Source organism: Ranitomeya imitator, chromosome 1, assembly GCF_032444005.1.
Source record: "Ranitomeya imitator isolate aRanImi1 chromosome 1, aRanImi1.pri, whole genome shotgun sequence".
Classification (NCBI taxonomy): Eukaryota; Metazoa; Chordata; class Amphibia; order Anura; family Dendrobatidae; genus Ranitomeya; species Ranitomeya imitator.
In genome coordinates, this window is record NC_091282.1 from 216,127,996 (window position 1) to 216,155,340 (window position 27,345).

The 27,345-nt window shown below is 41.3% G+C and overlaps 1 protein-coding gene across 1 annotated transcript in view; it reads left to right on the forward strand.

The window, feature by feature from the left end:
- Positions 1 to 3,268: 3,268 nt before the first annotated feature.
- Positions 3,269 to 27,345, forward strand: part of MEGF10 (multiple EGF like domains 10) — a 184,247-nt gene continuing 160,170 nt past the window's right edge. The window contains exon 1 of the mRNA XM_069753927.1: positions 3,269 to 3,440. The gene's annotated coding sequence lies outside the window, so the exon portion shown is untranslated. The remainder of the gene's footprint in view (positions 3,441 to 27,345) is intronic.

Sequence of the window (27,345 nt, forward strand, 5' to 3'; positions counted from 1 at the left end):
GACCTGCACTCCCTCCTAGTGTGCCCGGGGCAGAAGGGGGAATACAGCTTATCTCGCTCGTCGCCGACCCCTGCGTCTCCCCCACCTGCTGCAGCGCGCTTCCTCCAGTCTCCCTGGCGCTCAGCGCAGAAGAGGCGCGCGCACGAGAGCTGCGCGCGCTCTTCTTTGAATAAACTGGCGGGCTCAGCCGTGCCGGAGGCCGGGTGGCTCTGCGAGAGCGCCGACCCTCCGGCGGCACCGCCTGCACCGTGGCAGGGAAGGAGTCGCTCCCGGTCAGCAAAGCTGCTAACCAAGTGCTGCCTTCCCTGCCGATCCTATCCCTCACCGCACTCTCCAGCGGGTCCATAATGCCGGCAGCCCAAACAGGTCCGGGTCCTGGGATCGGATGTGGCTTCAGCGCTTCCCGGCGCCAAGAGCAGGGGATAAGCCCCGCCCCCTCCGCGGGGAGTTAACCCCATATTCAGTTTGGCCTCACTTAAAGGGAGATCTCCGTAATAACAAGAGTGGGGGAGGCGTAGCAGTCAGGGGACAGCGGCATAAGCCGCAGTGTCCCTAATAATGCAGAGGCCAGAGATGAGCAGGCAAAAAATGGTATGCTATAACTTAGGGCAACCGCTTTGCGATTGCCCCACAGGCCAAAATTTGCCTTACAGTACCAGTATGCATACTCTGATTATTGTACCGCTCTACAGCTCTTTGCGAATAACATCCAGTAAAACAAGGTAATGATAATCTAGAAAGGTTGACATTTCACTTTCCCTAAAAAACCCTAAACTCAATATCATCTTATCTGTCTAGGATTACATGAAGAAACAGAAGGATTTCTGTTTAAGTCAATACCTACAGATGATCTGTGGTTAATTCTCCACGAAATTTGGAACAACTTCCCTGCAGAGTTCAAAAAACGGGTGCAAGAATACCTGGAAGAATTGATGATGTTTTGTAGGCAAAGGATGGATCACACCAAATTTTAATAAGATTTTTCATAAGTGTGTCCACTATACCTTAATAATATATATATATAGATATACAGTATATATATATATATATATATACAGTATAAATATATATACTGTATTTTCTGGCGTATAAGACTACTTTTTAACCCCTGAAAATCTTCTCAAAAGTCAGGTATCGTCTTATACGCCAGGTGTCGTCTTATAGGGCAGGTGCGGAGGAATCTGCGGTCGCCGCATATTGTGGGGGGAGCAACCCCAATGACGAGGTGAGGGAGCACCTCACCGGGAAGGTGTAAGTGAAGCAGAGGCAGAGAAGGAGATAATAGGATACAAGGGCGAGCCAGATGAGTGAAAGAGGAGTGTTTTTCTAGGCACAGTGCCGCTCTCTCTCTTTTTTGCATACCCCTGGCATCCCAGACGCTGACAGTTTGCTTCACTTACACCTGCCTGGCGAGGCGCTCCCTCACCTCGTCATCGGGACCACTCCCCCCCACTATATACGTCGACCACAAATTGCTCCGCACCCACCCTATAAGACGACACCCGGCATATAAGACAACCCCCGACTTTTGAGAAGATATTATATTTTAACTGGAAAAGTTGGGAGTCGTCTTATACGCCCAGTCGTCTTATACGCTGGAAAATGCGGGTAATTGTCTAAGGTTCACTTGAGAGACAGGCACAGTCTGGCCGCGAATTGGCTCCTCTGTACTCCCCTTCAGTTAGTGCCCCCTCCATACTCCCATCCAGTCAGTGCACCGTCCATAGTCCCCTCCAGTCAGCGCCCACATAGCGTTTCAGAAGTCCGTTAAACAGGCTGCGTTACACCATGGCATAACGTGGTGTAACGCAGTCCGTTAACGGTGCCATTAACCCAGTGTGACCAACGTTTTACTATTGATGCTGCTATGCAGCGTCAATAGTAAAAACATATAATATTAAAAATAATAATACAAAAAATCATTATATTCTCACCTTCCATCGTCCGCACCAGCCTTTCCCGCTCCTCGCGACGCTCCGGTCCCAAGAATGCATTGCGGCAACGACCCGTGATGATGTAGCGATTTCGCGAGACCACTACATCATCACGTGTTATTGCCGCAAGGCATTACTGGGAACGGAGCGTCACGACGAGCATCGCTAAAGGCCTGGGCTGGATCCGGGGGCCGCCAGAAGGTGAGTATATAACTAATTTTTATTTTAATTCTTTTTTTAACAGGGATATGGTGCCCACATTGCTATATACTACGTGGGCTGTGTTATATACTACGTGGGCTCTGTTATATACTACGTGGGCTGTGTTATATACTGCGTGGGCTGTGTTATATACTACGTGGGCTGTGTTATATACTGCGTGGCCTGTGTTATATACTGCATGGGCTGTGCTATATCCTACTTGGCTGTGCAATATACTACGTGGCTGTTATATACTACGTGGCTGTGTTATATACTACGTGGCCTGTGTTATATACTGCTTGGGCTGTGCTATATACTACGTGGGCTGTGCTATATACTACGTGGGCTGTGTTATATACTGCGTGGCCTATACTATATACTACATGGTCTGTGCTATATACTACATTCGCTGTGCTCTATACTGCGTGGGCTGTGTAATAAACTGCGTGGGCTGTGTGATATATTACGTGGCTGTGCTATATACTATGTAGCTGTGCTATATACTACGTGGCCGGCCGCGAACAATCAGCGACAGACGCAGTCCGGCCGCAAATTGCCGCGGGATTTGAACCACGCTTCGCTAATTGGCCGGCCGAATCCTATTCATTGCATTATTCTGAAATCTTCATAATACACTACATACATATTCTAGAATACCCGATGCATTAGAATCGGGCCACCATCTGGTATATATATAAATATGAAGTTTAAAGTACATAAATATTATACAGGTCACTATCTCCAAATATTTACTATATTTAAGTATTATAAAGTTGAATGTTTCACAATATACATAAAACGTAAATGTAGAAAGTTATAAAAATAAGTTCCGTATGTTACATTTTGCAAATAATTTAACCTAGTTACATGAGTTTCCATGTACATTTCTTATTGTCCTGCTTTTCAGAAACTGTGATGGAGCAATGAAACTCCTAAGAAAATCCTTTGGTGTGTTTCTCAGCAGATACAACAATAGGTCTATATGAGGCAGCCAGTGAATGATGCCTGGCCTCCCCGCCCCCTCTGCAACCTCACAGCCTCACTGAATGGGACAGAGAACAGTGAGAACAGGCTCTGAGCTGGGAGCAAAGCTCTGAGGTCTGGAGGCTGCTGCACACTACTCAAGAGCTTCAACCCTCAGGACCCACAGGAGCTTTCCCTCTACAGAACACATATCTTGGGGTTTACATTTCTTCTTCTACCTAATCTGTTCTTATGGAGGGGAATTTATGAAAATTTTGAAAGTTACAACAGGATCTCAATGATCCAGACATTGGAGGACTATCATCAAAGTCAGTAGGAGAGGTAAGAAGAAACACAACACTGCACTCTGGATACTTCTCTGCACTTTCCCCAGCTCATGTGATGAATATGCACTTGTTCTGATGTTATCTGTAACTTCTCACTCTCTTTTACAGATGAGTACATTTATTTTTCTGATTTCGATTTCGCTGATGGAGTCTCCTCTCCCAACTATTAGGAAACATTGGGCAAATTGAGTTGTCAACTCTGTTAGACACTTCAGTAGATTTGCCCATTGCTTTGTAAGAGATGGCAGATTAGTGATTTATTAAATCACAAACCTCCGTTTACTCCCCCATAGCTACTATATCAACTACTTCACTTTTTATTCCATGCAAAAAATGTTTGCATGTTATAAAAGTAATGGACTTGGTTCTAGTCGCTGCCTGTGTTCACTAAGTACAAAAACTAGTGATGTTACATGAGTCTTTGGTTCCTGCTGACATATATCTTCTGCTAATGTGATGTATTGATTCTAGCAAAAGTGATAAATGAATCTATTGTCAGCACTCTGCTGTAAATCTTATTACAGATCTATACACTGGACAGCAGAGCTTAATAAACATGCCAGTCTCATAAAGTGTGCCGCTATACTACGCAAGTCCCCATGTCTAAGCAGGCGGTGCACCAAGAATCTATACTGGAAATATAGCATTTTTTCCCATTTCTTGTAACTTTGTTTTCCTGCTATGTATTAGAGATTATTTATCCAAGCACCATCTAACTTGGGCTGTGGAGCCAAACTTCTGATTTCTCCACTCTTTATAAATGACTCAAATTTACTGTAGTACGGTTTTAACGTCAGGCTTTCCATCATAAAGATCGATTTCTGAATAAATACTTGAAAAAAATTGCGTAAGGCCTCATTCAGATTTTTCTCATATGTATAAACATGTAGTTCGTTAGTGTTTTGGATCTGAGTTTCATCAGTGTGACAGTTTTTACCATCAGTGTTTCATCATCAGTGATTTTTCACGCACGAAAAAAAAAATGTAAAGCTTCTCCTATCCATTACAATGGTAATCACAGAAAGTACGTGTGCTGTATGGGATTTTCACGGACCCATAGACTTGGTAATTTTCATCCATGACTCAGATCAAAAACAAATATATCTTTGCTATTCACAAACATGTGACCAGCACCATAGTCTTTAATGGGTACATATAATAATCACTGATAGAACACATGGTTTATAGACAAACTGAAAATAACTAGATATGCATTCAATAAATGAATGATACAATTCAGCCTAATCTGACAGCACCCAAAAATCACACTGACAACATGTCTCGGACTCCCCCACACTGCTACCTACAATAAAAAAAATCACACTGACTCCATGTCTCGTACTCCCCCACACTGCTGCCTACAATAAAAAAAACTTTAGGCCCAAGTCATCATTTCAGGGATTTTTATTAGTCACTTTTCTGTTTTGGTTTTGTGATATTAGGTGACATTCTCAACAATGGCAATCATGTTTGATTCATGAATATTCTATTAATAAAAATTGTATTACGGTAACTTTTTTTGCACCTTTTTATAGCAAAAAGTTGCATGTCACAAGCAACTGCACCATTTAGGCAAAAACGCATTTCCTACAAAATAAAAAATCACTCCGATGTAGGGATGGGGTGGGAAGATGGAGTAATTTTGCGCCAAATTTTTTTGTGATTTTGAAAAACTACAGCCATATTGGTAAACATTACAGTTGGCGTGAATCAATTCACCAGACCTGGTTTATCGGCCACATCAGCAATCTGTGGTTGCTGGATTGTAACCCTGAGAACCGCCTCTTAATCTACAGTATCCTTTGCTCCTCCTATTACTTGATCTGGTGTGGTCATCATTTTGGAGTGGAGCATGTGATGTTGTAGTAGACGGCTAATTGCTAGAAGATCAGTGGATGCCGTCAGGTAGGAGGTGGTTTTCCGGGGCTCCCATCCAGCAACCACAGATTACTGACGTGGCCAATAGACCAAGTCTTGCAAACCGATTCGCATTAACTCTAGTAAACATTAAAAAAAACAGGCAGACACATAAAAAATCAAATCAGACTTAGAAGTAGAAAAAAAAAGAGTAAACACAATAGTGAATTGAGGCCCTAGTTTTCATTGGAAAGCTGCATGAACTTAAAGTGGGCATACACCATCAAATGCACATCTTTAATAAGAACAAAGGATTAAACATGATGAAATTCTAAATGCCCATCTATTTTTTATATAATGTGCCTAATAAATATTAACCAAATATAAGTCTGTTAACTCTTCTATAATGAAAAACCTGGCTACCTCATATAAAAAACAGCGCCACCCCTGACCATTGATTATGTTTGTTATTACAACGCAGCCCAACTGAAGTCAATGTAGCTGGTGGCACTGTTTCTGAAAGAAAGCAGTCATGTTTTACTAATCCTGGAGTACTCCTTTAAGGAAAATGCATGTTGCTGACATGCAGAATGCGCAGGTAAATGGCAGTGCACAAAATCATACAACCTCTTTAACTACTTCAGGACTGCCTATAGACTTTAAACATCGGAGTAGTCCCCTCTTATCTCTACATTGACGTTTCTAAAATGTCAATGCAATTTAATCCGCTTTCGCAAGATCTTGAAGCTGTGGAGGAGGGAAGCTACTGTCAGACTCAGCCAGACTTCACACAGATAAGATAAACATGTTTTATTCCCATGTTTAACTGCTCCAACTAGGCATACACGTACACTTAGCTAGCACTGTGTATACAGATTAGGAAGCACTCACAGTGCTTTTATCTCCGAACCCAGTGAATATGTGATCACTGGGTGCCGATAAGGAAGAGGAGCTGCTGGGGCCTAGGAAATCTAGACAGCTCATCTATGCAGCCAGGTGGCTGAAATTACCTGTAACTGGTGCTAATATACAAGCTACAGTTACAAGAGAAATCAGAAAAAAATAAAGAGCGTATAGATGTTTAAATGCCCTCCTCCTCCTGTCGCAAAAGTCTTTTAGGATCTTATGGAGGGCACAGAATATAAAATAAACAAAAAAAAATGGTTAGAATAAAATGGAAATAAAAGCAAAAGTAGGGAAAAAAAAGCTAAAAAAAAAGACCCTGTCAATCTAAATAGCTATTCCCCCTTTGAGAAATATATTCAATAAATAAATCATTTCTATGTAAAGGGGAATACAGTTTACAGTGTTTTTAGTGGTTCTTTGTGGTCATAAATAAAAACTAAAGAAATAAAAATGTGAAAAATAGACACGTATTTCCTATTTTTCTTTAAATTTTCCCCCCAATAACAGCAAAAAAAAAAAAAAGAAAAGGAATATAAAAACAGCATGCCCCATGTGTCATGAAAAAAAGAGACATAAATTATTTGAATATTTGAAACATTTTTAAGAGCCATTAAAGTGCATGTATGATAAAACCTGACAATGTCCCTGATCAGGAATAGAGGTAAACGACCCGGTAATGAACTGGTTAAGTAAAACTGCACCACAAATAAGTGACTAATATGTGAACCACTTTGTCTGCACTGTTATTATAACTTTTGGGGGATTTGCATGTTTTTCTTCATTTTCAGCATATTTCGGACCTTTGTATGACAACATTGAGGACTTGTGTGTTTCTATAGTACACTGATAACCATACTGCCGACATGGGCTGCGCTCACAGGACTTTGTGTTTGTGTTTACACCTGCTGGACGACAGCTGTAGGTTTCGTCACAGGAGCACAGTGCTCCAGTTACAGCCCACTGCTGCCCACTAAGCTGTGGAAACACTGTTTTTTTGGCAAAAACATGATGCGTCCTGAGCAAAGCATGGAAAGTGAATTAGAGACACCCACTGTGTGGAAACAGGTGTAAAAGACATTAGGTCTATTTAGGTTTGGCGTTCGAATAATGGCAGATGACTGGTCGGTAAGACTCTAAGCAATAAAATATACTTTTGTTGCTGGGTAGTTCTGGAACACTCACTACTAATCAGTAATGCAAATTGCTACATCACAAAACTCCATTTAGATATTTATTTTTCATTTTTTTTTTAAAAGAAAAAGTCTCCAATTCTGAAAAGTAATTATGCCGTCCCAATAGTTTGTGTTCTGCAGTTTGAAAGTTACCAGAATATTTCGCTATTCTTATGTGATCTATGCAGACTTGTTGAAGAGGGGGAGTAATGATGAGATCAATTGCTTTTTAAGGGTCATGAATTCAGTCTCTGGCAATATCACCCACAATATGCCATTTAAAAACACAGAAGTACACTTAGAAAAAAATTGCATATTTCGAATGAGACTTGCCTATTTAAAGGGAACCTGTCAGCAGGGTTGTGCACAGTAACCTACACACAGTGTCTGGTCGGCGGTGTTATACTGAATAAAATGATACCTGGGTTGATGAAGTCCGTCTTGTGGCTGTTTTTTAATGTTTATTTTCAGTTTTATGTTAATGAGATTCTCGTGTCCTAAGGCGCGGTTCATGTATGGGGTGCTCTGATTAGGTATTCATAATGCAGCCTGCTGACAGGTCACTGATGCCTTACTGACCTGCCCCCTAGATTGCATAATGAATACCATCACATACTGAATAAAAAAAATGCGTCTGTCATGATCTGGGTTGGAGTTTGCTTCCTGTTTCTCCTACTCCGGCCTGGTCATGGTGGGGTTAAATATTTCTGCCTCTCTTTGATTTGGGAGTGGCTATTTCTTAGTGCTCTTGCTGGCAGCTCATGTCAGTGATGGTTTTGGGCTTGCTTGGGCTGCTGACCTGTTAAACCCCAGTGTTCTCTTTGCCTCTGACCGCCTGTACCAGTGTCTGACCTGTCTCCTGTACCTGACCTAGTGTGACTCTAGTGTGTATCCCCTCCGTGTTTGACTCAGCTTGAACTCTGACTTCGTCTTCTGTCTCCTGTCTTTTCTACCACACGTCTGTCCGGCTTTTGACCTACTGGCTTAACTCTGACTCTGTTCTCTGTCTCACGTCTCTGGTACCTTTGATCCTGGATGGTTCTGACCCTCAGCTTGTATTTGACTAAGAGTTCTGTTTTCCCCTTTAAACTCCAAGTTTACCGACCATTACTGGCTTGGTTTGTTTTCACCACCCACTTTCGCCACCTGGTGGCACGGTGTAGCGTGCACTGTGCTGCGGTGGGGCAAGTGCGACCTCTTTTTCTCTCACCCACTCCCCAATAGTGGAGTTTGCTCATACCTTCTTTGCAGCAGCATGACCACTTCTGCAGGCAGGTGCCGTCCGTGGCCCCTGCGCTGCAGCATAATCGCATCTGTACTTTGGACTTATTCCCTTTTGGAGATTTACTTGAGCGAGGTAAAAAAAATAATTTTGAAAATGGCGCCCGCTGCGCCTGCACAGTAGCAGCTATTGGTTTCTATAGAGGTCCGATAGCTGCTGTTGCGCAGGCGGCGGTGGCACCATCTTGCTGGAGAAGAAAAATATGTCCTCCACCAAGATGGTGCCGCCTGCACATGCGCTGTGAAGGACAATTTTTTTCTTCTTCTCCAGCAAGATGGCGCCACTGGCGCCTGCGCAACTGCAGCTATCGGACCTCTATTCAAACCGATAGCTGCTACGGCGCAGGTGCAGCGGTCACTGTTTTCAAAATGATTTCTTTTTTTATTTTTTACCTCTCTAAAGTAGATCTGCAAAAAGGAATAAGCGCAAAGTACACATGGGATTATGCTGCAGCACAGGAGCCATGGCCAGCACCTGCCTGCAGAAGTGTTTTTTATTCAGTATGTGATGGCATTCATTATGCAATTTAGGGGGCAGGTCAGTGAGGGATCAGTGACCTGTCAGCAGGCTGCATTATGAATACCTAATCAGAGCACCGCATACCCCAACACCGCCTTGGGACACGAGAATCTCATTAGCACAAAACTAATAACAAAGTTTAAAAAACAACCACAAGATGGATTTCATCAACCAGGGTATCATTGTAATCAGTATAACGGCGCCGATCTGACACTGTGTGTAGGTTACTTGAACAATCCTGCTGACAGGTTCCATTTAAATCTGTGGGCGAGCAAAAACAATTGGCTCCCATATGAATCAACCGTGCAGCATCTGATTTTTACAAATATATTGCACTTCTAACATGGGAAACATTATTTGGCCTTGTATTTGTTATTCACTGCTGATGTATAAAAATGGATGTCATACAGATAAGAAATCATTTTGTAATAGGGTCTTATGAATGTAATCAATTGCAACTTTTTAAAATAGTCACAACATTTTTGCACAAATGTGGAGTGGTTTCATTTCCGTTTGGAATATTTTAACAAATTTTGTATAATTTATAGTGGAACAAGTAAATTTTTAAGCTAAACGGTTGCAAAAACCATTAAGGACAAAAAACCAGAGAGCAATTTTTATTTTGTGCAAAATTCATGAACCACATGCACCATTTTGTAGAATATGGCGTAAAAAAAGTAATAAAATCTTCAAAATAAAAAAAGAAAAATAACTTACAAAATGCAAATGATAGATTGGACCTTCGGAGTGCAATGCATTACTTGATTTCCTATTGATGTAAATTCATGCCATGTCATACATTTCTTGCTATCAGGGTGCCATACAGCTGAGCCCCAATGGTTAGCGAACCTGGGCCTATGTTGATCATACTGCCATTGTATCATTGTTAGGCCGGAGTCACACTATAGTGAGATACGGCCGAGTCTCACTGGTTAAAACCACGCTCTGGCGCTGGCACTCTGGAGCGGAGCGTGCAGCTCCATGTATTGCTATGCGGCCGCACGCTCCGCTCCTGAATGCCGGTGCCAGAGCTTGGTTTTAACCTGCGAGACTCGGCCGTATCTCGCTGTGTGTGATCTCGGCCTTAGAAGGGCATGTTCAGTTGGGATTGGGAATATTTATTTTGTATTTTTTTTCAGTAATCCAGGCATAGTGTGGTGGATTGGAAAGTGTGGAGTGTTACATAAATATAAATGAAGAAGTGTTAGGATGTAAAATGATGTCAATACATTACATCAGTACATCGCTGGTCTTATTTTCCTTGGGATCTATTCATTTTGTGCCTTCCATATTAACTGCTGTAAGTAATTAGCAGTTTTTAAGGAGGGGTGCTTTGTGGCTGATTTTGCTTACTCTGATGCCTGGGAACTGTCACAGAAAGCCTTCTACTTTGCCTTCTGGCATGTGTATTTAGGTTTGAAGAACATCTCATTCCAAAGACGGATGCTATTTAGGATGTATCTCGTGTATGATGCTCCTGTGATAATTGCTTCTTTCGTTTTAGATTGTCTATGGAAGTATTCTTTGTATTTGTTCACTTTTTTATGCCTGTCTTTATTAGCATTATTTTCTTTCATATAGTAAAAGTTTCATTTGACATAGTAGCAGGTTGTATCTCCATGCCATTGTCCGGTGGAGTCTTGTTAGGAGTTCCTTATTATACCAATAATAATGGCCATATTATGCCAAAGCATTACAGTAATTTTACAAAAAATGTAGCTTAGAGAAGTTGTCCACTACATTCTACAATCCCCCCACCAATTTAGACCTTATATTGGAGTATTTTTGTAAATACCTCTTGTTGTTTTCTCTGCCTGTGTGCTGCGCTATTGCTGACCACTCACTCGGCTTCAGTCGCTGCTGATGTCTCTTTAAGCTACATTATGTCTGGATAATGGGCTGTGATGTGCGGTGAAGCTCCGCCGAACAGCCCAGTCAATCAGGAGGGTTGCATTCAACTGGGTCACGCCCAGGAGATGCAAGGCATTCTGGAACTCGATGTGACATCAGTGGTGGCTGCAGTCGGGGTCACATGATGCCGAGTGAGTGGTCATCAATAGCACTGCTCACCAAGAGGTATCTACAAAAATACTTCTACACAAGGTTTAAATCTGTGGGGAATTATAGAATGTAGTGGACAACCCCTTTAATATTGCAGCACGTCATATGTAAAACACCATGACTAGTCACAAGGGGTGGTCCCTTTTCAAGAAACAGTATCAACAGGAATTATGCTCAAAGATGCATTGTCCCAACAAGTCCTTGACCTTCTCTCACTGAGTTTGAGGCACATGAGCAGATTTGGACTGGGGCTGAAATTCAGTCGTGGCATTTGAAATCACACAGGCCCACGCTGTCTCCGTCCCCAAGCACTTGATGGGATATATCACTAATATTACCCTGGATGGAGGAAAGGAAGCTTTCCTACAAGACCAATATTTCTAATGATTCCCGTGGCCTGGTGGAGTAAGTGATGGAGTCAGCGACTTTGTGCTCCATCACAACTTTTAACAGTATGGGTTTCTTGAGAACACCAATTCTGTTAACAACATAGCAGACAAGGCAGCCCATGACCAGACAGGCCCTTCTGGCACTTGCCAGAATTGCCAGATGTCCAGTCTGGCCCTGCACATGACTTGCCTTCTTCTTACCATAAAGCCAGGAGTATGTCTGAAGATTTCACACTGCATTCTTGAACTTAAAACAGGGTGCAAGATGTGGGGCGAGGAAGTCAGGGATGCCTAATTTTCCATGATTACTGTGGATTCTTCTTGAATGTTCCTGGATAAGGTTCAGCACCAGGCAGCTCATCATATTTTAGCTATGACACGCTGAGATATTAAATTGTTGCAAAATTGTTGGGACACAATATGGCCACGATAAGAAGCCTTTCTATGATGCTCATCTAGCCCTGATGGTGGATTGCGGGGGGAAATCCTTCTGGCAGGTTCCTTTAAAGGGGCATTGAGGTTGCTAATTAAGGGAATTGGAATATACAGTAGGAGGGCGCGCTCACACTGGATTTGATTTTCTCCTGCAAGACAATCAGACTGATTATGTAAATGACACTCGGCTCAAACTCTGATCAGAGATTGATCCGAGTGTCAGTTTACTGAGATTCAATTCTCTCATATGAGGGGCATGGAGAAGATGGAGAACTTAATTTCTCCATGCTTGCCATTGCGTCTGTGCCCATGTAAATCGGACTACACTTGGATGACATCTGAGTGCAGTCTAATGATTTACTCGCACACAGACTGGAATGAGTGCACGTGATCTGATTTGCGGAATCACTCGCAGTGTGCTGCAATTTTTTGCAAACACCGATTCGGTCTGTAGAAAAAAAAGGTTGATCTGGTAAAACATAAGATAGCACTTGTATGAGATTAAAATATATTTCTGAAGAAAACTTGCCATAATTCACTATTCATCTATCCTTATAAAGAATAAAATGTTAAAATATGTACTGTCAACCACTAGCATTTTGTTTTTTGCTTCACAGATTTGTGGTATTGTAGGTAGTAAAAATCTCTGCACATATGGGCATTCCCATATAAACAATCCACCACCCAACCATTGAGTTAGTGCAAATCAATTCCCTGAAACAAGGTCTAACGTCTTTGTCAGTAATCTGTGGTCGCTGGGCAGGAGCCCTGAGAACCACTTCCTGCTTGCTGGCATCTGCGACTCTTCCTTTGACTCGCTGGCCTGGCGTGACATCATTGTTGTAGTATGATGCACATGAAACATTGTGCCAGGCCAGCTAATCAAAAGAAAGCCCAAAGATGCTGGGAAGTAGGAGGTGGTTCGCTCCTGCCCAGCGACAACAGATTACAGACATGGCCACTGGACCGGAAACGATTCACAGCAACTCTACCAATTACATATTCTAAGAAAGCTGAAAACAGTTTTGAGTAACCCCATGCATTACTACCGGCTGTGTAAGCCTCCACGAGCTCCACAATTACTGCACATACGAAGATTTGTATGCAAAAAATGATGCACACCCACACATACAGTCAAAAAAGTATAACATATTTATTGAGTCAAATAACACAAAGCAAGATAAAAGCGTGAAAGGAACACTAGTACAGGTCTAATTCCAAACTGATGTAATACAAAATAATACAGTAATGAAGCGATAGTATCAATGGAGGATAATACACCAATGTAGAAGTAATACAGGATTTGTAGTATTCATTACTGGTGCTTTACTGTACCATTTTGTATTACGTCAGGTTGGTATTAGAGATGTTGTACTTGAGGGTCTCATCTCATATTTTATGGGTAGGTTATATGTGTCACCCCCTTTGCCCATATAGGGGGTTATAGTTGTATTTGTGTGTTTTTTAAGTGTTTTTTTTTATCTGTGCATCTTACTTTTTATTATTACTGGACTCAATAAGTTTGTTCTACTTTTTCGAGTATATGTATGGGTGTACACAGGTGTTTTGTATGTAAATCTTTTTGTATGCTGTAATTATTTTAGATTACACACTGCACATTAACAGCGAAGCCAATCCTCAACCCATCTCTAAGCTCCACAATCCCAGCAATATGTTCAAAGAAGTTAAAGGAAACCTCTCAGGTTGTACGTGCAGGCCGATCTGTTAACATTATTGTGCAAAGAAAGAAAAGCTGAGCTGAATGATTTATAGGTTTGTTGGAAAAGTTTCAGTATAATTCACTATTTTATTCATTGAAGTTCCTGGTATTTTATGTATGTGAGTCCAGTGGGTGGTCCTGCTAGTGATTGACAGCTATCTCCGCATGAAGGGAAGACTGTCACTCACTGAATAGGACCACCCACTGGACTCATGCATACAAACATCAGGGATTTCAATAAATAAAATGCCCACTTTACAGAAACTTTTCTCACAAAAATGTATATCATTCTGATCAGCTCGTCCAGCTCTTTATCATCCGGCCTGCAGATCAGATACCATTTTCCACATGACAGCTTCCCATTAAGTTGAAAAAGTGAAAGGGTCATGACCCTCTGTTATCCAAGATAGGATTTTATGTTACCATGTATTCAAGAAAAATAGATTATGGGGGGGTCTCCTGTTGTTAACATCAAAGTCAATTTCTCTATGTAGTCAATGAAAAAAATTCTAGGTACCAGGACATGGAATCCAGTGTTGGCGAACCACTCTTGAAGGTAAAGGAGCCCTCAGATTGACTCTCTGAAACTAGACAAACCCTCTGATTTGATGTAAAATACACGTCCTGCAGTTTTGTCTATAGTAACATAGTAACATAGTTAGTAAGGCCGAAAAAAGACATTTGTCCATCCAGTTCAGCCTATATTCCATCATAATAAATCCCCAGATCTACGTCCTTCTACAGAACCTAATTGTATGATACAATATTGTTCTGCTCCAGGAAGACATCCAGGCCTCTCTTGAACCCCTCGACTGAGTTCGCCATCACCACCTCCTCAGGCAAGCAATTCCAGATTCTCACTGCCCTAACAGTAAAGAATCCTCTTCTATGTTGGTGGAAAAACCTTCTCTCCTCCAGACGCAAAGAATGCCCCCTTGTGCCCGTCACCTTCCTTGGTATAAACAGATCCTCAGCGAGATATTTGTATTGTCCCCTTATATACTTATACATGGTTATTAGATCGCCCCTCAGTCGTCTTTTTTCTAGACTAAATAATCCTAATTTCGCTAATCTATCTGGGTATTGTAGTTCTCCCATCCCCTTTATTAATTTTGTTGCCCTCCTTTGTACTCTCTCTAGTTCCATTATATCCTTCCTGAGCACCGGTGCCCAAAACTGGACACAGTACTCCATGTGCGGTCTAACTAGGGATTTGTACAGAGGCAGTATAATGCTCTCATCATGTGTATCCAGACCTCTTTTAATGCACCCCATGATCCTGTTTGCCTTGGCAGCTGCTGCCTGGCACTGGCTGCTCCAGGTAAGTTTATCATTAACTAGGATCCCCAAGTCCTTCTCCCTGTCAGATTTACCCAGTGGTTTCCCATTCAGTGTGTAATGGTGACATTGATTCCTTCTTCCCATGTGTATAACCTTACATTTATCATTGTTAAACCTCATCTGCCACCTTTCAGCCCAAGTTTCCAACTTATCCAGATCCATCTGTAGCAGAATACTATCTTCTCTTGTATTAACTGCTTTACATAGTTTTGTATCATCTGCAAATATCGATATTTTACTGTGTAAACCTTCTACCGGATCATTAATGAATATGTTGAAGAGAACAGGTCCCAATACTGACCCCTGCGGTACCCCACTGGTCACAGCGACCCAGTTAGAGACTATACCATTTATAACCACCCTCTGCTTTCTATCACTAAGCCAGTTACTAACCCATTTACACACAATTTCCCCAAGACCAAGCATTCTCATTTTGTGTACCAACCTCTTGTGCGGCACGCTATCAAACGCTTTGGAAAAATCGAGATATACCACGTCCAATGACTCACCGTGGTCCAGCCTATAGCTTACCTCTTCATAAAAACTGATTAGATTGGTTTGACAGGAGCGATTTCTCATAAACCCATGCTGATATGGAGTTAAACAGTTATTCTCATTGAGATAATCCAGAATAACATCCCTCAGAAACCCTTCAAATATTTTACCAACAATAGAGGTTAGACTTACTGGCCTATAATTTCCAGGTTCACTTTTAGAGCCCTTTTTGAATATTGGCACCACATTTGCTATGCGCCAGTCCTGCGGAACAGATCCTGTCGCTATAGAGTCCCTAAAAATAAGAAATAATGGTTTAGCTATTACATTACTTAGTTCTCTTAGTACTCGTGGGTGTATGCCATCCGGACCCGGAGATTTATCTATTTTAATCTTATTTAGCCGGTTTCGCACCTCTTCTTGGGTTAGATTGGTGACCCTTAATATAGGGTTTTCATTGTTTCTTGGGATTTCACCTAGCATTTCATTTTCCACCGTGAATACCGTGGAGAAGAAGGTGTTTAATATGTTAGCTTTTTCCTCGTCATCTACAACCATTCTTTCCTCACTATTTTTTAAGGGGCCTACATTTTCAGTTTTTATTCTTTTACTATTGATATAGTTGAAGAACAGTTTGGGATTAGTTTTACTCTCCTTAGCTATACTAGCTTAAAGCTTTAGTCACACTAAACGACTTACCAACGATCACGACCAGCGATACGACCTGGCCGTGATCGTTGGTAAGTCGTTGTGTGGTCGCTGGGGAGCTGTCACACAGACAGTTCTCTCCAGCGACCAACGATCAGGGGAACGACTTCGGCATCGTTGAAACTGTCTTCAACGATGCCGAAGTCCCCGGGTAACCAGGGTAAACATCGGGTTACTAAGTGCAGGGCCGCGCTTAGTAACCCGATATTTACCCTGGTTACCATTGTAAAAGTAAAAAAAAAAAACACTACATACATTCTGATGTCTGTCACGTCCCCCGCTGGCGTCCGCAGGGTTAAAACTGCTTTCGGCAAGAGCCCTGTTAATGCACGCGCTGATGCTGATAGCTTCCCTGCACTGACTGTGTCAGCGCCGGCAGTAACAGCGGTGACGTCACCGCTGTGCTCTGCTTTACCTGATATTTACCCTGGTTACAAGTGAACACATCGCTGGATCGGCATCACACATGCCGATCCAGCGATGACAGCGGGTGATCAGCGACCAAAAAATGGTCCTGATAATTCCCCAACGACCAACAATCTCCCAGCAGGGGCCTGATTGTTGGTCGCTGTCACACATAACGGGATCGTTAGCGGGATCGTTGCTATGTTACCAAAAGCGTGGCGTTGCAGCGATATCGTTAACGATATCGTTATGTGTGACTCCAGCTTAACTCGATAGGATAGGTGACCACATACTGAGGTGGCTTTTTGAGGTTGCTTAGATGGGTCTACTGTTAGAGAGCACCTGCCTTCTTTTTGTGTCTCCTGCAGTATTCTAAGAAATCAAAGGGTGTGAAGTCCAATAAGTTTTGGACCCTCCAGTCCTGTGCGTGAGGGGTCTGATGGCATGTAACCGGTTGCCACGGGACCCCATTTTCTTTTTTGATATGTGATTATAAAGAGTTGTATAGGCTTGTCTGTATGGATGTAACTAAGAAACACATTGCAGACCTAGTACACTTTTCACGTCGGAAAGGGAACATTAATTCTGCATTTATTATATTAGCTTTCATATTCCAGATCATACAAAATTAAATGAACACTTTTTATAGGGCCACCGGGGAAATAAATTGAGCTCACTATAAACATTTAAATGTGCACAATGGAGTTTCTGATCATTGATCACGTAAATTAGTTTTTTGATGTGAAACATAATTTGATGCACATAATGATTTTATCTAACGTGCAACAGATAAATTGATGAGAATCTTACATAAGAGACACTGGCATCAGAGAATCGCAGAACAGCGATCATTTATCATTCATATAACAGAAAGCATGAATGATTATTCTAAGCTCAGAAACGGGAACCTCAAGTCGGGACCTGTCAGATCCTTTTCTTATTTTCTCCATTTGGCCAATTGTAACCGATAGAATGATGTGATCAGTTTCTGTTTTAGGATATATGTTGTATGAAAGCTAAAATTGCAGAACATGCAAACATTCATTTATACAAAGTCTTCTCATTGAAATGCAATTTCCTATAGTGCATTTTGCCGGAGTGTTAACGAATGAAGGAAATGGAATCAAAACCTGCAGAAAGCCCTAATATTCCTGTGCCCAACTAGTCACACACGTAGGCCAAAAATAGAGACTATGGCCCTGATTCATAAAACTGGTATGCAGGAATAAGATAAGCATGCCACTTAATGAATTTGGCGCATCTTCTCAGTGGCGTGCGTCTCCATGCACCTCACCAGAGATGTCACTCCAGTCAGGTACTGGAATAACATTTCTGGATTAAGATGCACCCCCACTTACCAAGAATTTGATAGGCAGATATAGGGACGTCCCATCCCGCTCACCCCGCCTTTTCTATAGCTCCACCCATTTTGGAAAAACTGTTTGAAACTGGCGGAAAACCCTGACATGTTTCAACTATTCAAAGTGTTTTATATCAGTTTTCTGTCTTAAAGACTTCATTGTATGGGCCTTAAAACACACTTTAGACTGAAGTTTACTTTTCTTCCAGAAATCACTTTCGGATGTTTCCAACTATTCACATGAGGAAAATGGTCGTAGAAGAGCGCTATGATTTACTTAGCGTGTAATTGTACAAGAATGTTATTTTTCTAAATAAATGGAATTTCATAATTGGAAAGTCTATCATGCTTCCTCCATCCGGATTACTTTACCAGCGAATTAGTCTAGATTTCTTAGGAGATTCTGTGCACGCTACTTTGCACATTTAAACCTATGAGAGCATGACATTTAAGAGCAGCCGTGCATGGACACGATGTGAGGGAGCGTAAAGTTGCTTTGTCAGGGGTCACTTTGAACAAGATACCTGTTAAATCAGCTTTTCTACCAAACGCGAAGATAACTAAATAATATAATGCCTGACTGTTTCTGTTGAGAAAAGTGCGAGAACAAGTGATGTATTCTCATTTTGCTGACCATTTGTACGGATAAGGCACACACCATTTAGAAGCTAAGGATTTCTGGATTATGAGCTTAGAACGCAAGCCGAAATGATTCATAGCGGTAGCGTGGTTTTGTATTAGTAAAAAACATAATAGGCCCTGTAGCAGCCAATTAATTATTGGGACCACCCTTTTGGCATCTGTGTATGGCTATGTAGTGTCACTAATCCTTAGATTAGAGCTGTGAATGGGAACTTGCGCAAAAATGCCTATTTTCAGCATTCAGGATATGTGTTTAAAGACAATCTATCAACAAAATAGCACACCCAAAAATATTTTTATGAGCATGTCACTCTTTCAAAGATGAGTCCAACAGTATCTTTAAATGGCCAGTCCGTTCCTCCATTACTGAGAAAACACCATTTTATATTGATATGCAAAAAATGCTCAACAGCAATTGCAGATCTGGCGCCTCTGTCACTCCAGCTCTATTCTCTGCCCAGCACTATCTCCTCCTGTTTGATGGGCAGCCTCTGTGCTGTGTGACTTCAGGCAAAAGAGCTGTTAGTCAGAGGGAGATGGTGCTGGGTAGAGAATAGAGTTGGAGTGACAGAGGCTTCACATGTACAAATAGTTCTGCAAACTCATTTGCGTATCAATTCAAATGCTATTTTTTTTGTAATGGAGGAACGGCCTAGCCATGTAAAGATATTACTGGACTTGTCTTTGAAAGAACTATACAGTTATATGAAAAAGTTTGGGCACCCTTATTAATCTTAAGCTTTATGTTTTATAAAAATTGTTTTTTTGCAACAGCTATTTCAGTTTCATATATCTAATAACTGTTGGACACAGATTGCACATTTTCTGTTAGTACAATAAGCCTCATTTCAAAGCAGAAACATTACTGTTTAAACAGTTATTAGATATATGAAACTGAAATAGCTGTTGCAAAAAAAACATTTTTTATAAAACATTAAGCTTAAGATTAATAGGGGTGCCCAAACTTTTTCATATAACTGTATGACCATATGATTAGATTGGGGTGCTGAAATGCTGCTGACAGATTCCCTTTAAGGTCCTTATTATTCTTAGTAGATTCACGGTACCTACTGGTTTCTATACTTGTGTCAATTGCGGGACTCAAATACATCCTAGTACACTGATAGATGATCAATGAAAATCCAATTCCTGATACAGACAACAATCTGCTAATTGAAAGGGCTGGAGAGGCCATTGCATTGTTTACCAGGCACTGCTGTGAACAATTTATAATGGCTTTTCCCGATACTGCAGCTCAGTCCCGTTTGATAGAATGAGCCAGCGTTGTGGAGAGCTGCAGTACAAGGAACAACAACTACAAAAGATACAAAGCTGTGTCTAATAAGCACTAAAGAGGACACAGTGGCCACTCAGGTCAACTCATTGTGGGATGCCGAGAGTTGCACCCTGATGATCTATCGGGATCATAGGTGATTGATATTAAAATCCTGAAAAATCTTTAAAATGCTTTTATTTCAGATGAGAACACATACAACATACAATTTCCTAATACACATTTCCAAAAATGTCTATACTTCATTAAGGAAATATGAATGCCTTGATATGTATACCTAGACTAACCCTGGTCTATAGCAACATTTTTCTTTGTGACACTTTGGTTTATAACACAATTAGGGGCCGAATCATTAATAAAAGCTTTAATAAAGGGCTTGCTGGAGTATGACACACTGAATTGATTAAGAAGCCGCTTTTGTGTAACTTTCTTTTGAAAAAAATTAGTGACTTTTCAAAGTTTTTACACCATCTTTCTCGTGAAAACACTTAGATGAATTTCCCCCATAATGTCTTGAGAAAACTCTAAGATCATGTGTGTGAAGTCTGTATCGTGGAATAAGGAGTCCTCAGAGCTTCAGGCAATGGTGCCTCCTGTACTCTCTACTAGGCAAGAACACATGAAATCAGATATGTTTTATTGATCGTCTCACCATAAAAGCCGTCAGATGAATATTTGATGCATAATGAGGCACGGTATGTCTTTCAGAATTATGTTATTGGTGTAATATAGATCTGTATGCCACAGACTTTGTATTGGTAGTTGTATTCATTTGTAGTTATGCATCCACACTCATTTTACATTTAAAGAAGATGTAAGTGAAAATAAGGACAGTACACAGAATATGTGTGTCCAGTAATGACAGCAAAGTGTAACCACCATGTGATCACATAAAGAAAATGTTAAACCCTCAACACTGGTCTCCATCAGTGAAGAAAACATGTGTAATGGCATTTAAGTGACAGTCGTACAATAGGAGCATCATTAATGGCTGACCGGTTATAGTGCCTGTACAGTCTGTAGTTGAACCAGGCTTTATTCTTCGAGGAGGCATTCGGTGGTGTATTCATTTATAGGTCAATGCAGATATGAGCCATGTAATTTATTGTTCCTATCTCCTTGGCTTCATTTATACAGGAGCCATGGCTGGCAGAAACAAGGCTTTTTAGTCACCGATAAATAGGTGATAAATGCGACGTACGGTATTTCTGTGAATATTTATATACGTGTTTTGCAGGTTTAAACCATGAATAGCTTACATTAAAGATAGGTAATGAATATCTGATCAGAGGAGATCCGGCATCCCCATCGACCAGCTACTTTCAGCTCCTGTGGCGATCAGATGTAGGGTATGGAGCAGAATAGCACATCTCTGGTCACTATGTAGTGGTTGTTGTCAGGTGCTGCAGCTCAGCCCTTATTAAAGGGAATAGGAGCTGATTGTCAGAACCTGGGAACGGCCTGTACAAAGGAAATCGAACTGTGTTGCAGCTCTGGTCACTGATTTAATCCAACCACTGGTAGCTGGGGATGCCAGGTGTTGGATCTCCTCTAACCTGATAATTATGACTTTGGATTATTATTATTTATTATTATAGCGCCATTTATTCCATGGTGCTTTACATGTGAGGACGGGTATACATAATAAAAACAGGTGCGATAATCTTGAACAATACAAGTCACAGCTGGTACAGGAGGAGAGAGGACCCTGCCCGCGAGGGCTCACAATCTACAATTTGGTCAACTTTTATGTATTTGGGGCTTTTAGGATTTAGCCCATGATACTGCAATCCGTCGGAAAAGCCTGTGTCACTGAAAGGGAAATGGTGTTTACCTGCAGATAAATAAGGTATAGCCCCCCTCTATAGTGAACAGTGACCATCATAGCCCCTTACACTGCCCCAATGAAGAGACCGGCTGTCAGGAGAATAAAATGTAATTTTTGACCTGTAGCTGCTGCTCCAGTAAGACTGCTACACAGCTGTGTGCTTAGGAGATTAACCATATATCTGCAGATAAATAGTGTTTCTTAAGGTGCCCCCTTAAACAAAAGCATTTACCAACTCAGGTTGTGACAGTGTATTGACATAAAACAATATATCCTGGAAAACCCCTTTAACTTTCATAAATTTTTGCATGGAATAAATCTCTAGGTTTCCAAAGTGTTTTGTCTTAGGCTACTTTCACACTAGCGTTGTTTGCTGTATGTCGCAATGCGTCGTTTTGGCGAAAAAACGCATCCTGCAAATGTGCTTGCAGGATGCGTTTTTTCTCCATAGACTTACATTAGCGATGCATTGCGACGTATGGCCACACGTCGCATCCGTCGTGCGACGGATGCGTCGTGTTTTGGCGGACCGTCGGCACAAAAAATCGTTGCATGTAACTTTTTTTGTGCGTCGTGTCCGCCATTTCCGACCGTGCATGCGCGGCCGGAACTCTGCCCCCTCCTCCCCGGACCTTACAATGGGGCAGCGGATGCATTGTAAAACTGCATCCGCTGCCCCTGTTGTTCATTTTTTTCGCAGTTTGCGTCGGTACGTCAGGCGGACGCATGGCGACGGCCCCGTACCGACACTAGTGTGAAAGTAGCCTTACAAACCACTAGAACTTAGGGTTTGTAAATCGTAAGCTATACATTTCTAATGTGCATGAATTATTACTATTATTATTTATTATTAAATAATAAGGGAGGGATCACATCGGATCATGGATTTCCCATTGGTGGGTTTCACAATATAGACTACGATATTGTGTGGCATGTGTGAGTCAGTGAACAAGAAGCCCCCAAATTCTTTTAGGACAATTAAAGAGGTTGTCCCATAAAACAATCCCTTTTTCTACTGATCCCAGCCTGGCAATCAGTTGACTACTTCTTCAGAAACCCTGAATTGAATGGTGAAAATGAAGACGCCATTATGGGGCTGATCTAGCATACCAGCCATTTATATGAATAACCGATCATGTAATATATTGGTAGGCTAGGTCCACAGCAGGAGCCTTTCTTAGCGGCTTCTGATCTGGCCTGTCACGATGGGTGTAGCCCCCTTCTCTGACTTTCATATGCTCTTATAGGGCATACGGACATGTTTTCATGTTATGGTAAAGCATTTGTCATCTATGTTTAGCTGTTAAGCACAGTTATGTGTAAAATAACAAATTGAGCTTGATTTACCCTCCAAGCATATAGTGCTGTCTCTTCACTGCTGCACAGGTCTCTGTTGATCAGCTGCAGAGGTTATCACCACTTGAGCCAATCTCTGAGCTCAGCGAGTCTGCCAATGTAGACCACATGAGACGCTGAGCTCAGTGACTACCTGATGCACTGGTGACATAGAAAAGGGGCAGTGATGGAGAGGAGGAGCTGGACCTATGGAGGGTAAATAAACCTCAGTTTGTTATGTTAGACATAACTGAGCTTGACGACTACAAATACGTGAAAAAGGACAACCCTTTTAAGACTGTTACCATTATGTCTTAGACCTTCGGGTTTGCTCTTATATGTTACATTTTCTCTTATTTTTTACTTTTTTCTTCCATCATCCTAAAATCCACTATAGAGAATAAAAATTGACCTGTAACAGAAAACTGTCACGTTCTCGTGGAAGACCTGGAGTTAGACGGTCATGTCAGGTAATGAATCGCAGATCTTCTTTAGAGATGGAGTGATTCAGGTCCTATTTTAAATGGATTTCATTTCCTTCAGTGATGAGAGGGTTAAGGATTATTTCCATGCTGGCTGACACCATACAGCCTGGTTGTTCTCTGCTTCAACTGCTTACCAATTACTTCCTCTGTATATAGTGGCTCTAGGCGTCTAGTCCCTGCCAGTGGAAGATTTGTCTTCTTGTGCTAGTGCTAAAGCTAAGTGGTTGGAGTGGAGTTGTTGTAGTAGTGATCTGTGATTTGCTGTAGTATATGTAGTTTATCTCAGTCCCTATTCTCATTAAGTTTATTCCTCCCTGTTTCTATCCTCCTCCCTATTGTTGGCTTGTGCTTTTGAATGATAGAGGCTTTCTGTTATACCTGTTTTTGTGTCTTGTTTACCTTACATGTCTGCCTCATGGAGGGTTGGGCAGGGGAAAGATTATGGCTTGACAGAAGCATACTGAGGTCGAGGACCCGGGCCTCTCTACCTTCAAGAGTACCCCCGGGACAAAGGTAGTTAGGGTCCCAGGGACAGTGTGAAACCCCTCCTTCCTTACCGAAGACAGTCACAGCATGACAAAAACTGACTTTTGCCTCATTTTGTATGTATGGCTTATACACATAGGGATAGGTACTGTGCTTTGAAAAAGTATTCATACCCTGTGAACTTTTCCACATTTTTTTTACGTTACATCTGGAAAGTTAAATGTATTTTATTGGGATTTTATGTGACCTACCAACACAAAGTAGCAAGTAATTGTCAATTGTAAAGGAAATTATACATGATTTTCAAAATATTTTAAACATATAAATCTGAAAATTGTGCTGTGTTTTTCTATTCAGTTCCCCTGATTCAGTACTTTGTAGGAGCACCTTTCGCTGCAATTACTGCTGCAAGTCTTTTGGAGTATGTCTCTACCACGTTTACACATCTAGAGGCTGACATTTTTGCCCATTCTTCTTTGCAGCCTAGCTCTAACTCGGTGAGATTGGCTGCAGGTGTCTGAGAACAGAAATTTTCAAGTCTTGCCACAGAATGTTAATGGGATTTAGGTCTGGGCCATTCACACATGAATATGTTTGGTCTAAACTATTCCATTGTAGCTCAGACAGTATGTTGAGGGTCATTGTCTTAATGGATGGTGAATACTTTTTTAAGGTACTGTATATGATTTGGGCATTTTTCTGGTGGTTTTCTATGGTTTAATTCTTTTTAACTCTTTTTTTTTTGTTAGATGTTTTTCCGTCATCTGTAACCTTGTCTACTTTCCCACCATACTTCAAGCCAATAATTACCATGCATTCCACCAAGTTCTGGTATTTACTTACATGAATAACATAGAGGGCCATGCATAAACACTGATGTATTACAGATGGAACTAAAAATGTGGACTATAACAAAATCTTGCGCTGCCCCATCATAGTATAGCGCAATGATCGGCTACATGTGTCAACATAGTAACAAATTTAGCAGGATTGCAGTAAGATGAGATTCTCTTCAGTATTCTGCAAGCAAAGTCTTCCTTTTCTTCATCATTTCTTCCAAACAGCTTGTTACAGAGCTGTGCCAATCTGTGTGGAAGGAGACGACTCTCCCCTATTCATGTCATGATGCAAATGATTCCTGGGAGATCTCCAGAGGAGAGGAATGTTCATTAGGCCGCTGAGTACAATTATCGCTACAGTGGATTTTAATTATCTATATAATTACATTCTGGAGACTCCTCTGGTAATATCACGTACAACTTTTCCATAAGGTGTCAATGATATATTAATGGATTACAAGAAGTGTGCTAGTTCAAGAGGATTTTTATTGAAAACAATGGGGCTATCACTTAGATTTACTAGTATTTGGTCTTTAGGGCCTGATGAAAGCTCGGAGACCTCTGGAGAAGATGTAATGGCTGCTATTGGTTGTTTCTCTCTGGTTTCTAGGTGTTTTGTTATCTTTTACTTGTAGGAAAAGATGTATGGGTGACAGTTACATTTAAAGAAGTATTCCCATCTCCAAAGTACTATCCCAATATGTAGTAGAAATAATAATAATATTATCAAATACCTCCTATTAGAGCTATAGTATAGATTTTCTAATTTGCTATGTCTTTCCTCATGTGCCAATATTCTTATTATTACACCTACTATATATAGGGGTAGGATCTTGGAGATGGGAATACCGCTTTCAGTAGCAGTAGTCCATTTAATGGAGAACTAATTTAAATGGCTGTAAATAAAGTAAAGAGTTGTCAAGGAGGTAGGCGTTTTGTGTAGCTTTGGGCTGTAGACTTCTGAGGTGAGAATTGTGCCCATTGGGGCAAGAGACCTGTGGATCTTTGGCACTATTAAGCTGTGCCATATAGTTCATTTGTGGAAATGGACACATATACAGCTACAGCACAATGGACCAGCCGACCATCTGATCTGTACGGGGGTCTCCTGACTTATCATTGATAGGTGATGATGATTGGGGGGAGAAAGGGTTTGGCAATTAGAATTTCAAAGTCTGACCCTTTTGTTTTCAGGGGAGACAAGCCACCACCTGACGTATCTGGCAGCAGTTTTTTCTTCTCTTCCCAGCCGAGCCAAGTGGTCATGTGTATGGGGAAGTTGTGGGACATAGCTGCATTCCAGATGTTGATTTGCACCCTGTGACATGGATTATTATATCACTGTTTTTGGAGTATTGCTCCAAGTTTCTATCATTCACAACAATAATGTCTGATATATTTAATGAGACCTGTCACATCCCGCCACATAGATTCCCATCAAGCAGCTTCTTCCAGTCACATAGGTTCTCGGCAGGTCATCTAGGTACTGGCACATAGTAATGGGCACAATCGCTACATTTTGAGAATGTGATGCAGATGCTAAGAGTATTAGATGTTTTGTATTTGTTTCAACTTCTAAGGATATCATTTCATATTACTACCTATTAACTATGCCTTAAAATGACAGATCCTGCTCATCTACAGCCCTATGGTCAATACACCCAGCAAACATTTAGGCTGTGGTGTGATATTTGACAAGCTGCAATGTCTTTCACCTTATTGAAGAATGAAGTAATGAGTCCTGCTACACAATGGCCCATTGCTACCAGATTAATCCATAGCACATGCAGTCGATCCATGAAAACCTCTTCAGAAAACAGAAAGTTTGTTGTGGGTGGAAGTAACAGTTGCTGCAGTCCAGAAGGGGCAGCTGTTGTGCAGCTTGCTAGGAAATAAAGGGAAATCTGATCGTTTAATCTTTTCTGTTTTTCTCAGACATAGTTTGCAAATGGCAACTGTTTCAGTCTGCATCGTTCTACACATTAAGCAGATATTCAGACTTTCATGCAAACACTTCGATGTGTGACTAATACAAGCCTTCTACTGACGGGGAACAAATGTGGCACAAGGCAGTGCCAGCTATACACGGTCCTTCCAAACATCTCTCAACTTGTGTAGTGGTGGTACAGGATGGGACATAACAGCGAATGTGCTATGGGCGGTGGGTGCCGTGAGGGCAACAAGTCAGTCTGCCTTGGCTACGGTATTGATGTGTAGGGCTATGGCACAGAAGTCAGTCTTTACTACGTTGTATAAGTTTTTAAGTTTTAGTTTTCTTGTATTTTGAATTTATGATTAAAATTAAAAGGATTCCTCATCTCCCCTGACATGACTGTTTTAT